General features: G+C 36.7%; 1 long non-coding RNA gene across 1 annotated transcript in view; it reads right to left on the bottom strand.

Moving 5' to 3' along the window:
* LOC134732321 (uncharacterized) overlaps positions 1-15,804 on the bottom strand; it is a 326,687-nt gene that overhangs the window by 165,228 nt on the left and 145,655 nt on the right. Inside the window, exon 3 of the long non-coding RNA XR_010115357.1 lies at positions 10,685-10,775. This is a non-coding gene — a long non-coding RNA (uncharacterized lncRNA). The remainder of the gene's footprint in view (positions 1-10,684; positions 10,776-15,804) is intronic.

Here is a 15,804-nt window from a genome sequence, read left to right on the forward strand (position 1 = left end):
CCTGATCAGCTACCTGATCCCTGCCCGGGCCGTAAATAGTCTTTCATGAAATTCTTTTCAATATACCCATTGCGTGCATCTAATCTTTCCTTTTGGAATCCTGAACGTTATATGACTATTAGAAGATTAAAAATTTCTTGGGCTGGGTGCGGTGGCTCGTGCCTGTAATTCCAGCACTTTGGGAGGCTAAGATGGGCGGATCATTGAAGTCAGGAGTTCCAGACCAGCCTGGTCAAGACGGTGAAAACCCCCGTCTCTACTAAAAATACCAAAAAAAAAAAAAAAAAAAAAAATAGCTAGGTGTGGTGATGCACTCCAGCAATACCAGCTAACTGGGAGGCTGAGACAGAAGAATATCTTGAACCTGGGAGGTGGAGGTTGCAGTGAACCTAGGTTGCACCACTGCACTCCAGCCTAGGAGAGAGACTCCATCTCAAGAAAAAAAATAAAATTCTGCAAATACAGGCTCTTCAATGTTTCCTTGTTTTAGTTATTGTTTAGGCTAGTAATACAAACAGATTCCAAAAATGCTCAGAATCTTTTTTCCCTTTTTCTATTGTACAGCAGGAAAATTTTATATTTATTATTCTTTCAATTCTTCCAGTGACCTATCCTCTTCTCTACCAATTGGCAAATTTTTACATGTAATTTGAGTATACACGAATCTACCACTTCTTAAAGCAAGCTAAACATGGCCTGAGAAGGACTGCATTCTTCTGTATTTGAGTCCTTGTGAAGGAACCGTAACCTAACTTAATAGGTAGACAAGATTGAAAATCTAACTTAGCAGTATGCATCTGTAACAATAGCTTAGTCTTGGCCAATCACAGCAGCCATACTTCAACCATTCATACACTGTGTTCAAATAAAGCAAACGCCAACCTGTAACCAATCCATTTGTTTCTGTACCTCACCTCCAATTTCTGTATATCACTTTCCTTCTTTTGTCTATAAATTTGTTCTGACAACAAGGCATCCCTGGAGTCTCTCTGAATCTACTGTGATTCTGGAGGCTGCCTGATTTGTGGATTTCTTTTTCTGTCAGCTAAATCCTGTTAAATGTAATGTGTCTAAAATTTTATTTTAACATCCTGTAAACCTCTTCATCAAAAAGAATTTTAGAAAAGTATATGAAAGTTCCTTAAAGCCTCTGCCATATTTGATAAGCAATCTCATAATATGGATGGAGCCCCTGGGCCTTCTGAGCTGGGCTGTCATGTTGCCATTACCAGAAGGGCACATCACAGTTGTCATCTTTCTTGAAATTTCAGAGGCAGGTTCACTTGTTAACAATCACTCTTTAAAAGACATTTCCCCTGTGATTTCTGTTATCCTGCACTCTCTTGGTTTTTTTACCTCTTTGGCCATCCATTCCCATTACTTTGTGGATCATCATATTGCACCTGTTCCTTAAGTCTTGAAATAGCTCAGGTCTCTGGCTTTGAAAATTCCAAAAATCATCCAGAGAGGATGCAGCATGATCTTTGCATGCACGTTCTAGCCCTTTTACTTGGACTCCAGACCCGTTATTTCAAATTACTTTGACTACTTAACATCTGCATTTAGACTTGTCTGTGGTATCTATAACTCAATTTATGTAAAACTGAACTCATACTCTTCCTTCTTATACCTAAGAAAAAAATAAATATGAAAAAAAGGAAAAAAATAAAACAACCACCGTTACAGCAACAACTCAATGAAATATTTCATAACATGTTGAGGACCTTGGATTTTTGCTGGCAGGAGGCAGTGTACAATGGACAGATCCTGTGCAGGAGGAATGGGAAGGATCTTCAAATTTACGTTTTGAAGTGATTACTTTGCCGATTTGTCAATAGTTTTGAAGAAAAGATGACTGTTGGCAGACATGCCATCTGAGATATGTCTTAAACATTTGAGGCAAAACACAATGAAGATGTGAAGAGAGGTATCAAAACAGGGACAGAGAGGAGTGCATGTATTTAAGAGATATTTAAAAGATAAATCAATAGAACTTGATAACTGACTAGATTTAAGGACTAAGGAAGAGATAAGCTTTTATTACCTAGGAAAAGGATGTTGTGACCAGGTGAAATAGAGAATACAAAATAAGTAAGTCTGAAAATAAAGGGGGAAAATAGGTGTTTTCTTTCTCTTTCTCTCTCCTTCCTTTCCTCTGTCTTTCTTACTTCTTATTTCTTTTCTTCCTTCTTTTCTACTTATTTTTAATTTTTTGTTATGTTTGAAATACCTGTACGAAATGCTAAGAAAGTAGCTGAAATTTCCGGTGTATTAGTCTGGATGTCAGAGAAAATCTGATTTCAGCTTAAAAAGCAGATGCAGGAGTAATGGGTATACAGAGGATAATGGAATTATGCCATAATTAGCTCACAAAGGGAAGGAAACTGTGGCAAGTGGGAAAAACAGCAGCCAAAGACAGAACTCTGAGGACTACAGCACTCACAGAGTGGTTAATGAAGAAAAAGCTGTAAAGCCTGAGATTCAGGTAACTTAAGCATTTGTTCCAAGCCTTGTACACAATTATGGGAAAAGCAACAGACAGAGTATGAATCTAGATTCTCACACAAGTTCTCTTTCCACTGAACACTAATTTGTCCTTATTCTGTTAAACGCTAAATTGTAGCATAGGGGACTTCAGAAATTTCAGCTATGTCTACACTAATATTTTACCATCATTTATCAAGTACCTAATGGATAATTCAGTTTTTGCACTGTAAGAAACTAATCTAAAACTTAGCCACTTGGGATAATAATATGGATTGATTTTCACAAATGTGTAGGGCACAGTTGGGGATTTCTTCAACTGTAAGCTGGTTTGGCTGAAGCTGGATGGTCTCACTAGCACTCTGGTGATTGGCTCAAGACCGACTAAGGTGATGAGAAGACTAGGCTACATGTCTCTCATCCTCTGCCAGGTTAGCCAAGACGCACTCACATGGTAGTGATCAGAGTTCCTGGGCCCCAGCGTGCAAGCACGTGGCAAGTCTGTGCTTGCATCAAGTTTGTTGTCATCCAATTAGCTAAAACCAGAGTTAGACTGGGAGGGACCAAACCAAGTGTGTAGGCAGAGAGAGAAGCATCATGTCAGCCACTTTTGCTATCTACCACAGGTATCCAGATTTGCAATCACTGCCCATCTTTGAAAGACTGGATAAAGAAAGTGTGGCACATATATACCATGGAATACTAAACAGCCATAAATGAGGTCATGTCCTTTGCAGAGACATGGATGAAGTTGGAAACCATCATTCTCAGCAAACTAACACAGGAACAGAAAACCAAAAACTACATGTTCTCACTCATAAGTGGGAATTGAACAATGAGAACACAAGGACACAGGGAGGGGAACATCACATACTGGAGCTTGTCGGGGGGTGGGGGACAAGGAGAGGGAGAGCATTAGGACAAATACCTAATGCATGCAGGGCTTAAAACCTAGATGACGGGTTGATGCGTGCAGCAAACCACCATGGCACATGTATACCTATGTAACAAACCTGCATGTTCTACACATGTATCCCAGAACTTAAAGTAAAATTAAAACAACAAAAACAAAACCATATCATTTATACCACTCTTTCAGGCCTGACTATAGGTTTTGTTTTTCCATGTGAGTCTCTGAACCTTCACTAACATATATCATGCTACTCAAAGTTTCAGACTAAAGGTGAGGTATTTATTTTTCCTAATTAAAGCATATTTTACCAATGTGGAAATACTAGACTTTGGAATCTGAAACCTTTTTATAACAGAAAAAACAATTTTTCTTTTCTTTTTTTTTCAACTTTTATTTTAGATTTGGGGTTACATGTGAAGGTTTGTTAACTGGGTATACTGTGTGATGCTGAGGTTTGGGGTATGAATGGCACCATCACCCAGGTTCTGACCATAGTACCCAACAGCTAGTTTTTTAGCCACATTTTTTTTAAGAAGAAATAGTTTAAACTATTAAGAATGGTCTATTTTATAAAAAGATAAATTCTTGGCATTTTAAATTCATAAGTTTAGGAAATTTGCAATCAGTCTCTGTAGTTTTCAAAGAGGTCTGAGAAGAGTTAATATTTAATAAATGTAAAAAGAAATAATTCTTCCTGAATCGCCTAATTCAGAATGCTCACACTGGGGACGGGCTGTACAAAATGTCTCCAGTACTGAAAATCCCCTATATTTTATTTTACTTACAAGTGGTGACAAACATCTTGAAAACAAATATCTTTCAAGGAAATCTGATGGAACAAAAAGTATTTTGTTCCAAATGTAAGAAATAAATCTTGTAAATTTTAAGTGGTTTCCCGAACAAGAAGTGTATGGAAAACGCCAAAAATGTTTTTTTTTTTTCTAGGCATTTCTTCAAGAGCAGAATTTCAAAGACTTAAAAAGCTTTTGTTTTTGTTTTGTTTTACTTCTTAAACTACTAGCTCAATTATTTATAGTAGACATTTAGAGCTTTTTAAAGGTGTAGTGTGGATGCATTACGCTGGCCTCACTGGCTATGCTTATAGATGTACCACATGCTGAAGGATGTTATTCAATTATTTATACACAAAAAAATTGCTCTAAAGATAATTGGATTAGTTGTGAAAATATTTCTGTCTTTCAGAAACATCTTTAGTCTCCAGTCAGCCTTGTGGTGAACATCAGGATTACTGAGTGTTTCGATGAAATAACCATAGTTATTATATGAAGAAGGAAAGAATAATTCTAAAAATCCATATATTGTAATGAGCATGTGCCACAATTATGCAAAATATGGTTTTCATCTATTTTGAATGAACAGCTGAATCTTGAGCACCCCTTTACTGAGAGGTGCTACCTTGTTGGCAAATGCCTAGGTTTAAATGTTAGATTCAACACTTCCAGTAGAGTAGCTTTAGCCTCATCTGTTATATTTTTTGAGATTCTGTCTCTTAATGCAATAGGGGTATCTAAGCAATAAGTATTTTTAATATTTCTAATTGTTTTCTAGATTCTCATTTCAAATACCAAGGTTAAATTATTTTATTACAATGATTTTGTTTTGTTTTTATTTTGAGACAGAGTATCACTAGAGTGCAGTGGCGCGATCTTGGCTCACTGCAACCTCTGCCTCCTGGGTTCAAGGGATTCTCTTGCCTCAGCCTCTTGAGTAGCTGGGATTACAGGCATGTGCCACCACACCCAGCTTATCTAAATGTTTTTGAAAGGAAGTCACTTTTATCTATGTACATTCAAATGCAATTTCAAATTATATATGAAAATATGTGCAGAAAGTACATATCCAAGTGGGACCATTGTGTACATCAGAAATTTCAGGTGGATAAAAATCCAGGAAAAAGAGATGCAGCATTACTTTTTTGTGATAAAGCCTGTAACTGAAAGATCAAATGTTACACACATAGCTTGTTTAGTCTTGAGACTAATATTATAAACCAATTAACTATCAATCAAAGGAGTTTTAATGAATAGACATACAAATTAGACGCTCTGCTGTAGACATTCTTACAAGGTCAATCGTTTATAAATGGATCAATAAATGCCAAGGCAGGTGAATCACAAAGTCAAGAGGTCAAGACAATCCTGGCCAACATGGCGAAACTCCATCTCTACTAAAAACACAAAAATTAGCTGGGCATGGTGGCACATGCTTGTAATCCTAGCTACTTGGGAGGCCGAGGCGGAAGAATTGCTTGAACTTGGGAGGCAGAGGTTGCAGTGAGCAGAGATGGTGCCACTGTACTCCAGCCTGGTGACAGAGTGAGACACCATCTCAAAAAAAAAAAAAAAAAGAAAAAAAATGCATGTCCACTTCTCTTCCTTGTTACTGCTTGGTGCCGTTTACTCTCTCCACAAAATTGCCAGCCACCTCCTAATTTGTCTTTCCTTCTCCCTCTTGCCCAAATTAATGCAGTCATTGGTTCTCCACAGTGCAGTTAGAACCATTTTTGTTTTTTTACAGCTAAATTAGATCTTGTCAATTAATAGTTGAGTTTCTTCCACATCTTTTTATTGCTCCAAAAAGAAAAACACTTAATAAATCATTACCTCCTTGTGTGGTCTAATCCATACTAAACTCCTAATCTCTACACTGTAGTGAGGCTACAATCCTCAGCTCCAGCCAGAGATTCCTTAATTTAGATTGCAGCTGTGCCAGTTACTAGACGTGAGTTGACCTTATGTAAATTTATTAACCTCGCTGAACCTGGGTATTCATAAATGGGGCGAGCATCAACCTCACTAGAGGACAAAATGAACACAAAATGAAGCTGTGCATTTAAAACATTTCCACCAAAGCTATGTGCTCTGTGAATATGCAATCTCCCACTATCAAGCCTCACCATCTTCTTTTTAGCCCCTCTATCCTTTGCCCAGTTTCTAAGGAATGCTGTGTGCCCTCCTGGCACAGAAACTCTGTGTGTGAAGCTCTTCCCTTACCTTCTGAACTCTCCTTGCATCTGTAGCACCCAACCCAAGCATTTCTTCCCGACAGAAGCTTTGATCCCTGACTCCACCTTCACTTTATCTCCCTTATCAGCCAACAGCAGTTGAACAGTCATTGGTTTCATCATCTGAGTAATATCTGGCTGTCCTGAGACACTGTGGGCTCCTTAAAAGCAAGGATTGAATTTGGTCACCTTTGCATCTCCAATATCCAGCACTGTGCTTAAAAATATGTGTTGAATGAATGAATCCATGAGTTAATTAAATGAAATCAAACAAGTACAAATACTAAATGAATATGTTAACACAAACTTTAGCTTAGCATGGTCCAATGAATTCAACGGCCCGAAATGAAATGTGAATTCTATTTGCATGTTTTTTCCTCCTGTCCACACATAAAAAGGATGATAGTGATAATGACAGTGATGATGATCATACCCAGCTCTCAAACACGCCTAGTATATTTGAAGCACTAAATACATTTTGCATATATTAACTTATTTCATATTAGAGAATAGCTACACAAATTTCAAGTTTCTTGATTGTTAATTTTATACCACTGAATTATAACCCATTTCAAAATATTAACAAATCGATTTTAGTGTATTATTATTTTGAACATGTCAACTTGTCCAGAAATCTTGGAGAGAAAGTCTTGGAAAAAAAATCATAATGTTGAGGGAAGAGCTCAGACTTCTGGGGCAGAGAACATGTATGTACTCATGTCAGAGAATAAAATATACAAAACAATTCAGTGGGTCTTCACTATGAATAGGCTATTAATAAATGTCTAATGCTACCATTAGAATATCCTTAGAATTTTAGATATGAGGAATAATAAAATATTCCTTAATTACATATATACATATATGTGTATGTGTGTCTGTATTGCATATTCACTCTACGGCAAAGTCTTTACAAACATTTATTATATTATTCAATCCTCCAAACATCCTTACAGACTTTTTACCATCTAATTACACAAGAGGATAAATGTAGTATCAGCAAGGTTTCATAACTAGCCTCAGGTCGTGACCCATCTTGTAAAGTGATGTTTGAATTGAATTTTCTCTGACTCTGAAACCCATGGTGTTCTAACTATACTTCTGACTACACTCTGCTGGAAGAATGGAAATTGCTGGGATATGGATACAGTTGGTTATTTTCCTTTGTTCTTTTCAAATCAGTCAACTTTAGATTAAGTTGTGTTATCTCTGCTGAGCTACTGACTGGGAGTCCAAACAGTTCTACTCCTTCACAGCTGTGTGAGCAGAGATATATCTCTCAGACTAGATTATTTCCAAGTCTCCATTATCTTGAAAGAGACAGGTTAGAACATATTTATTATATTTGATAACTATATAAATTATATTTGAGGCATAAGTAGATACATATTTTGACACTCAACAGCATAATTCAGTTTATGGAGAGGAAAAGACAACAGAAAAGAGAAAAACCTCACGAGCGAACACAAACAACATTCAAATCCAAACTAAATATGTGTGGGAGACTCAATAATGATCACTGCACTGACCAAAAGGCAATCCTTAATTTTGCAAAAATATTTGCAGTGTAAATTTTTGGTCAGTTGGGGACTGGCTGCATTTTTCAAAAGCCACAAAATCATAACCATAGGAGTATTTTAAATGTCTATGATAACTACTTAGTGGTTCAGAAACTAAAACTTTATAATTCAAACTTCCAAGGAAAATGGTTTAAGTTTAAAAAAATCATGGAAGGTAAGCAATACAGGATTTTTTTTCAAATCTATTTACAAAAAGAAAAAATATATAAGAAATATGCATTAAAGCTTTTTAATTTATAATTTATTTTAAACTAATATTTTCCCTTTTCTCAGTAACATACTATTAAGTTGTAGAGTGGGATAGTGCTGCGGGAGATATTTACATAATTTAATGTGCTACATGAATTGGTTGGTACAGAGAAAATTCTCTGCCATTTTTATTATTCAAATAATTTGGACAAAGTATCTCTGATCAAATTGCTTTACTAAATCAGGATGTCTGTTTCCAACTTGCAAGATAATTTTGAAATCTATACTTCCAACTTGGCACAAGTATTTCAAAGAAAGCCCTCCCTTCCATGATAATTGTATTCCTCATCTCATTCAACAGTTTACTCTACAAATTTTTTCTTCACTAAGCATAAATGAGAGACATGGCTTTGAAGATAAATGGCAATAATCATAATGAAATTAACAGGCCAGAAAGCTAAGTCTTGTTTACAGCTAAATCTCAGTAGTTTGGAATGGAATAGAGACAACTCTCCAACTTTAGAAAGCTTTACTTACACTTGAAAGTATAAAATAATCTTTCACCACCATAAAATGCTTGCTGATGAGGTAATTTAAAAGTTAAAAACAAAACGCCTGACACTTTATTTATTTATCAACAAATTAAATAAAGGACAAGAACATACTGACGTTCCCCTAATTTCTCCACACTTGAAAGATACCTAGAGTAAGTGGTGAGTATAATTTAGCTCCCATCCTTTGTTGTAAAGGCAGTTATTTAAGCCATGAGACGTATTTGTTAGTTCTAAACATAAAACATAACACATTGGCTTTTTTGAGATTCTGTTGTGATCATCCAACCAGTGCGACTTAGAATCACGCTTGGCTTTGAAGCCAAGAAGAGAAAAAAACACCAAAAATAAGAATTGAATATAAGAGATGGTTTTGGACCCAAGTCATCAAGAATAAATGTGAAGAAGTCATCTGAGGGCTACATGCAAACATATAAACATTGTACATGTGCACTGTGTTATGTTCCTTGGGTTTAAATAAAATAATAAACAGATGTTGGTAAAAAAGTTTCAGGTCTTGGGTTGGCATCTAAGGGCAAGATAAAAGTGAAGAAACCACAACAAAAAAGAATACTAAGAATTATACAACACAACCTTTAGTTTAAAATGCTGCCTGGCTAGAAAAGAACATAGCAGCCTATTCTAATTTACCACCATACACTTCAGAAAACAGTTAAAGCAAAAAAATTAAACAGAAAAAATAAAAATGCATATCATTTAAAAATTAAGACTGACAGCAACACTATTATTAATATAAGGACCTAAGAGGGTTTTTCATAAAATTCAAAATCTGTTGCTCTGTAGAGAATTATAGGCAAGTCTAATAAAATAGACCAAATCCTCAGACTTCAAAGAAGGGAAGCAAACTCTTTCTCCCCTGTACTATTCTCTCCTTGGTTCTGGTATCTTCCATTTATGATTAATAGTTACAATAACATTTTCCAATAATTGTTGCTATAGAGATATCATTGCTAAAAGCTTTGTCATTTCAAACATAATAAAGTGCTGTCAAAAAGGTATTTTTTCTTAAGTTTGTTATTAACATTTGGAGTAGAAATTTAAGGGTTTGGCAAGTATTTGTGCAATAGATGAGATCTGTAAGTTACTGTAGTAACTGGCTGCCAAGTATTTGCTGAAGACCTACAGAAACATAGACCTGCATATACCTAGCAAGTTCTCCAGTCCTGCCACACCTAATGGTACTCAGTTAAATGATAATAGACAGAAATAAATAAATTAAATAAAGGTAATAGTCCATTCTGAATTAGACTGCCTTTGATATTGGCTGAAATGTATTAAAAGATCAGTAGACAAGTTCTGAGACCACCACATACAACACTGCCTCCTACCTCTGCCAGGTGGGGAGGAAAATTGTTACAGGCTTTAAGGGATTGGTATTTGCAGCAGAGTAGAAGTAATCTGATTGTACCATCAGAAAAACATTTGAACATTCCAAGTTTCTGCCCCTTTACACCTCTCAAAAATAATAACACTAATAAATAAAAATAACAAGGTAAAGAAATGGGAAACTTTGGGCGGCGGTGGGAAAATGGGAAACTTGATGTCCTATTGGAGTTGTCAGTATGAATGAGCTAGACAAAGAATAATCCAGTTAAAAAAGGGTAAGGAAACTACAACAAAACAACACTTTGAGCAAGTGAGTACACACACACACACACACACACACGCACACTAAAAGAATATATTTCACAGGAAGTACAACAGAGAGACAAAGAGAGACCTTCAGAGAATTAGAAGGAGCTGTTCCTTGTGTAAAGAAATGCAATAGAAATTTCAAGCCTAGAGAGGAAAAAATGGTTCCATGCCCATCTAATTTATGGAGGCAAAACTGTATCTTGACAGCAAATATGACTTTTGGAAAATAGAGTTAATTAGACTTTACATTTTATCATAGACAACCTGAAAATCTTTTTCTACTTACCTCCTTCTTTTTCCTACCGCCCGTTTTGACTGCATCTTTTCAATCAGTTTCTCTCTTTCCCTCTGCTTCTCTCTTCTTCATTCATGGGTCTCTTAATAGAAAAAGTAGATAATTTAGCAATCTTCACTATGTATTGCCTGGAAATCACCAGCCTAAATTCATTATTCCTCTAACCCATTTCATTTCCTTCCAGTTCTACGCGTCTATGTTTAGCTTATAATCTTCCAATTATCATTCAATTTCCTGGTACTTTGATACTAAGAAGAGAGTGCTCTGCATATTAGACATAAAAATTGGGTCACTGGAATGTCTACGCTTCATAAATTCAAATGTTGACCTTTACCTACCCAACTATGTTTCTGAAATCTCACTTGGAAATTTTTTGTCACTCAAATCACTAAGGACACAAAATCCTGCTCTTGGCTGTAGTCAACTGTATTGAGAGTAGATCTATTTTAATCCGGTGCCCTGGATACTATGGTCTTTGATACTCAGGTTCTCCCTTGATGAGCAAACACAGTCTCTGCGCTTATCTCAGATGTCTCTCTGTGCTATACATTCCTGAAGAGAATGTTTGGCATTTGCTCTCTATATGAAGTAGCACAGCTTCAATTGAGAGGTAGCCTCAGCTTCTCTGCCCAGTTACAGCCAAATGCATATACCTGGTTCCCCTTCTCCACTTGAGAAGAGGAGCCAGTGTCTTTTGAATTTGAAATGATCTTATGTGAGTTTCGTTTCAGAGAATTACATCCTTAGGGTACCTAGGGATGAGCTTAGACTGTCTCCTGAGGTAAACATCTTTCTTTTTTTTTGTTTGTTTTTTTTTAAACAGAGTCTCACTCTGTCGCCCCGGCTGGAGTGCAGTGGCACGATCTTAGCTCACTGCAGCCCCTGCCTCCTTGGTTCAAGTGATTCTCATGCCTCAGCCTCCCGAGTAACTGGGATTACGGGCACCCGCCACCACACCCGGCTAAATTTTGTCCTTCTTCATATGGCGGCAGGAAGGAAAAGTGCCTAGCAAAATGGGGAAAAGCCCCTCATAAAACCATCAGGACTTGTGAGAACTCACTCATAAGAACAGTACCATGGGGGTAACCACCCCCATGATTCAATTACCTCCCACCAGGTCCCTCCCACAACACATGGGGATTATGGGAACTACAATTCAAGATGAGATTTGGGTGGGGACACAGCCAAAATATATCAGGAACTCGAACAACTCAGTAGGAAAATACTCTGGCAAACATACGGTAAACAGACATGTGAAAAGGTGACCAACATCACTGATCATCAGAGAAATAAAAGCAAATCAAAACTGCAATGAAATATCATCTTACTCCAATTAAAATGGCTTACATCTAAAAGACAGGCAAGAGCAAATGCTGGCAAGGATGTGGAAAAAAGGTAATCCTCATACAATGCAGGTGGGAATGTAAATTAGTGCAACCACTTTGGAGAACAGTTTGGAGGTTCCTCAAAAAAAAAAAAAACAAAAAAAACCTAAAACTAGAGCTCCATATGATCCAGCAATCCCACTGCTGGGTACATACCCAAAAGAAATTAGTACATCAAAGAAAGAGATATCTGCACTCCTATGTTTGTTGCAGCACTGTTCACCATACCTAAGGTTTGGAAGCAACATATGTGTTCATCAACAGATGAATGGATAAAGAAAATGTGGTACATAGACATACTGGAGTACTATTCAGAAATAAAAATGAATGAGGTCCTGTCATTTGCAACAACATGCATGAAAGAGGAGGTCATTGTGTTAAGTGAAATAAACCAGGCACAGAAAGACAAACATTGCATGTTCTTACTAATTTGTGAGATCTAAAAATCAAAACAATTGAACTCATGAACATAGGTAGAAGGATAGTTACCAGAGGTTTGGAAGCATAGTGTGGTGTTAGAGGAAGGTGGGGACAGTTAACGGGTACAAAAAACACAGAAAGAATAAATAAGACTTACTATTTGATAGCACAGCAGGATAACTATAGTCAATAACAATTGCCCATTTTAAAGTAACTTAAAGAGTGTAATTGAATTATTTGTAACACAAAGGATAGATGCACAAGGGAATGGATATTCCATTCTCGATGATGTGATTGTTATGCACTGGAGGCCTGTATCAAAACATCTCATGTGCTCCATAAATATATAATCTACTATGTACCAACAAGTAGAAATTTAAAAAAAATTAAACATTCTTGGAAACTTAGTATGAACTTCCTTTTTGGATTATAGTATTTTTGGAGCTGTGCTCTGTACCACTTTTTTGCTACAAGTGCTTACTCCATTAATTGGTTCACACTCAGCCTAAGGAATTTTGACTGTTGTTTTACAAAGTATTTTTTAAATTTCTGGGACACCTATCTGACCATCTAAAGTCAATGGACCATCCAGTTTGACCTTACCAATTACATCTATGTTGGAAGCAACTCCACAGTAGAATTTATACTGTTTATTTGAATGGTCCACATTTCTTAACAGACACAGCAGGTTCACATTGATTGTGATTAGAACAAGAATCTAAATGTTCCTGGTTCTTTTGTACAACTTGCTCAGAGAGTTGGACTGTTTGTTATTGTTAAGAATTATTTCAGATTAATTGTGACCCTAAATTAAAGCTGGTAATTTTAAATAGAGATGCTTTCCGTACTAGAATACATATTGAAGTAATTGCTGTTTCCTGTCTCAAAGTCAGTGGTGTTTTCCCAATTTTTCTTACATTAAGTTGCTTAACTGGCAACAAGAAAAATCTGGTATAAAACAATTATCGTGCTATAATCTTCTTGAGAAATGATAATTATTATATCTAATCAACATGACTCACGTTACTATGGATACTTGAAGTTATGTGATACAGTATATGCTTGTTTTCCTGGAGATGAAGTACATTATTAACATTCTGGTTGAAGTTCTTTACATGAACTAAGCAGTTACCCCCAAAGACATTGTATTTATGAACTCACTTTATATTAAAATATCATGTACATATTTATCTATTTTGTCCATATTAAACATGGACATGTCATTTCCTTAGCCCGGAATTTTTTATGAAGCTGTTGGGACATTTCATGGAAAACTGACTTGGCATCTCAGAATTACATTATTCTAAAATAAGTCCTCCTTGATGTTATTCTCAATGATTTAGGCAGTGCATTAATATCATAGTTTCCCTTAATATTGCATCATAGCTATATAAAGCAATATGTGATTGAACAAGGGGTTCCTCATCTGAATTTTGATGAGCTATTGCTGTTGCCTTCACCTTGATCTGCCACGTGGCCATAAGCTCCCTTTGCGATTTACTTTGCCATTCTTTTTCTCCACATAGCCTTTTCTCAAACTGAGAAAAACTATTTGCCACCGTCTGCATACAACCCACATTGTTTTACCTTCATGCCTTTGCTTGGTTTTCCTGCCTACATAAAATACCTTCATTCACTCAATCCGAAATTCACTAAGCTCTACAATGTACTAAACCGTGTTCCAGCTTGAGAACAAAGAAGGAAGATGCTCAAGGTCCCTGCTCTTAAGGAGTTTGCCTTCTAGTAAAGGAGATACACAATAATCAAATAGACAAATACACACTGTAATTTCAGATAGAATGCAATGAAGACAATAAAGCACAGGAATAAATCAGAAGAAAACAAAGCAGAAGAGATGAGAATTTCTGGTCTAGAATGACTGTCAGGAATGGCTGCTCTGAAAGAGAATTATGCAGAGGGCTAAATTGTAAAGGAGGGCTAAGTAGATGTAGTAAGTCAGGGTTCTCTAAAGGGACCAAACCAATAAGACATATGTATATATGAAGGGGGTTTATAAGGAGAATTGACTCACGCGATCACAAGGTGAAGTCCCACAATAGGCTGTCTGCAAGCTGAGGGGCAAGAAAGCCAGTCCGAGTCCCAAAAGCTCAAAAGTAGGGGAGCTGACAGTGCAGCTTCAGTCTGTGGCCGAAGGTCCAAGAGCTCCTGGAAAGCCACTGGTCTAAGTCCAAGAGTCTAAAAGCTGAAGAACTTGGAGTTCAATGTTTGAGGGCAGGAAGCATCCTGCATTCGAGAAAGATGAAGCCTGCAAGACTCAGCAGGTCTGCTCTTTCTACCTTCTTCTGCCTGCTTTATTCTTAGCCATCCTGGCAGCTGATTAGATGGTGCCCATCCAAGTTGAGGCTGGGTCTGCCTCTCCCAGTCCACTGACTCAAATGTTAATCTCCTTTGGCTATACCTTCACAAGCACATCCAGGAACAATACTTTGCATCCTTCGATCCAATCAAGTTGACACTCAATATTAACAATCATAGCAGGGTAAGGACTGAGACTGAGGAGGGAAGAGCTTGCTAGGCAGAAAGAGAAACATGTATAAAGCTTGTAAGACAGGAACAAACTTGATATGGTGGATAACCAGTCAGAAGGTCAGTGTAGCTGTAACCACAGTTAAGGAGAGAAAGAGTCAAGGGAAATATCTGATATAAAATCTTGAAGGCCACACTAAGGAATTTCCTTTTTATTGCAAGTATAAATGAAAAGCTTTAGCAAGAGACTTAAGCAATCTGATTAACATTCTTAAAAGACCATGTTCATTGCTGTGTACAGAATAGAATGGTTGGGAGAAATATTAAAATATGGTAAGAGTCCAGACAGAGATGATGGCAGCGTGAATTTAGGATGATAGCCAAAGAGTTAGTAAGAGGTGATTAGGTTTAAGCTAGGCTTTGGGGATAGAGCCCACATGGCTTGTTGGTGTATTACATGTGGGAATGACAAAAATAGACTTAATCAGAATTATGTTGATAATTATGTTGATTGTTTCGCCTGAACAACCAGATGAATGACAGTTCCCATAACTGCCAGAGGAGGAGTATATTTTGTGGATGGGAACCACGGTTCTATTTTGTGAATGTTTATGAGAGATCAATTAGCCATTACCTAAGTATAAATAATTATATACCTATATTCACAAATATCTAGATGGAACCTCTCTCTCTCTCTCCGCCCCCCACCTCCCTCTTGTTTTCTTCATCCATTTCCACTTCCTACTAAATTGTTTATTTGTATATATGTCTTATTAATCTGTATTAAAAAGTATTCATTAACTTCAAGTCTTCAATAAA

Source organism: Symphalangus syndactylus, chromosome 14, assembly GCF_028878055.3.
Source record: "Symphalangus syndactylus isolate Jambi chromosome 14, NHGRI_mSymSyn1-v2.1_pri, whole genome shotgun sequence".
Classification (NCBI taxonomy): Eukaryota; Metazoa; Chordata; class Mammalia; order Primates; family Hylobatidae; genus Symphalangus; species Symphalangus syndactylus.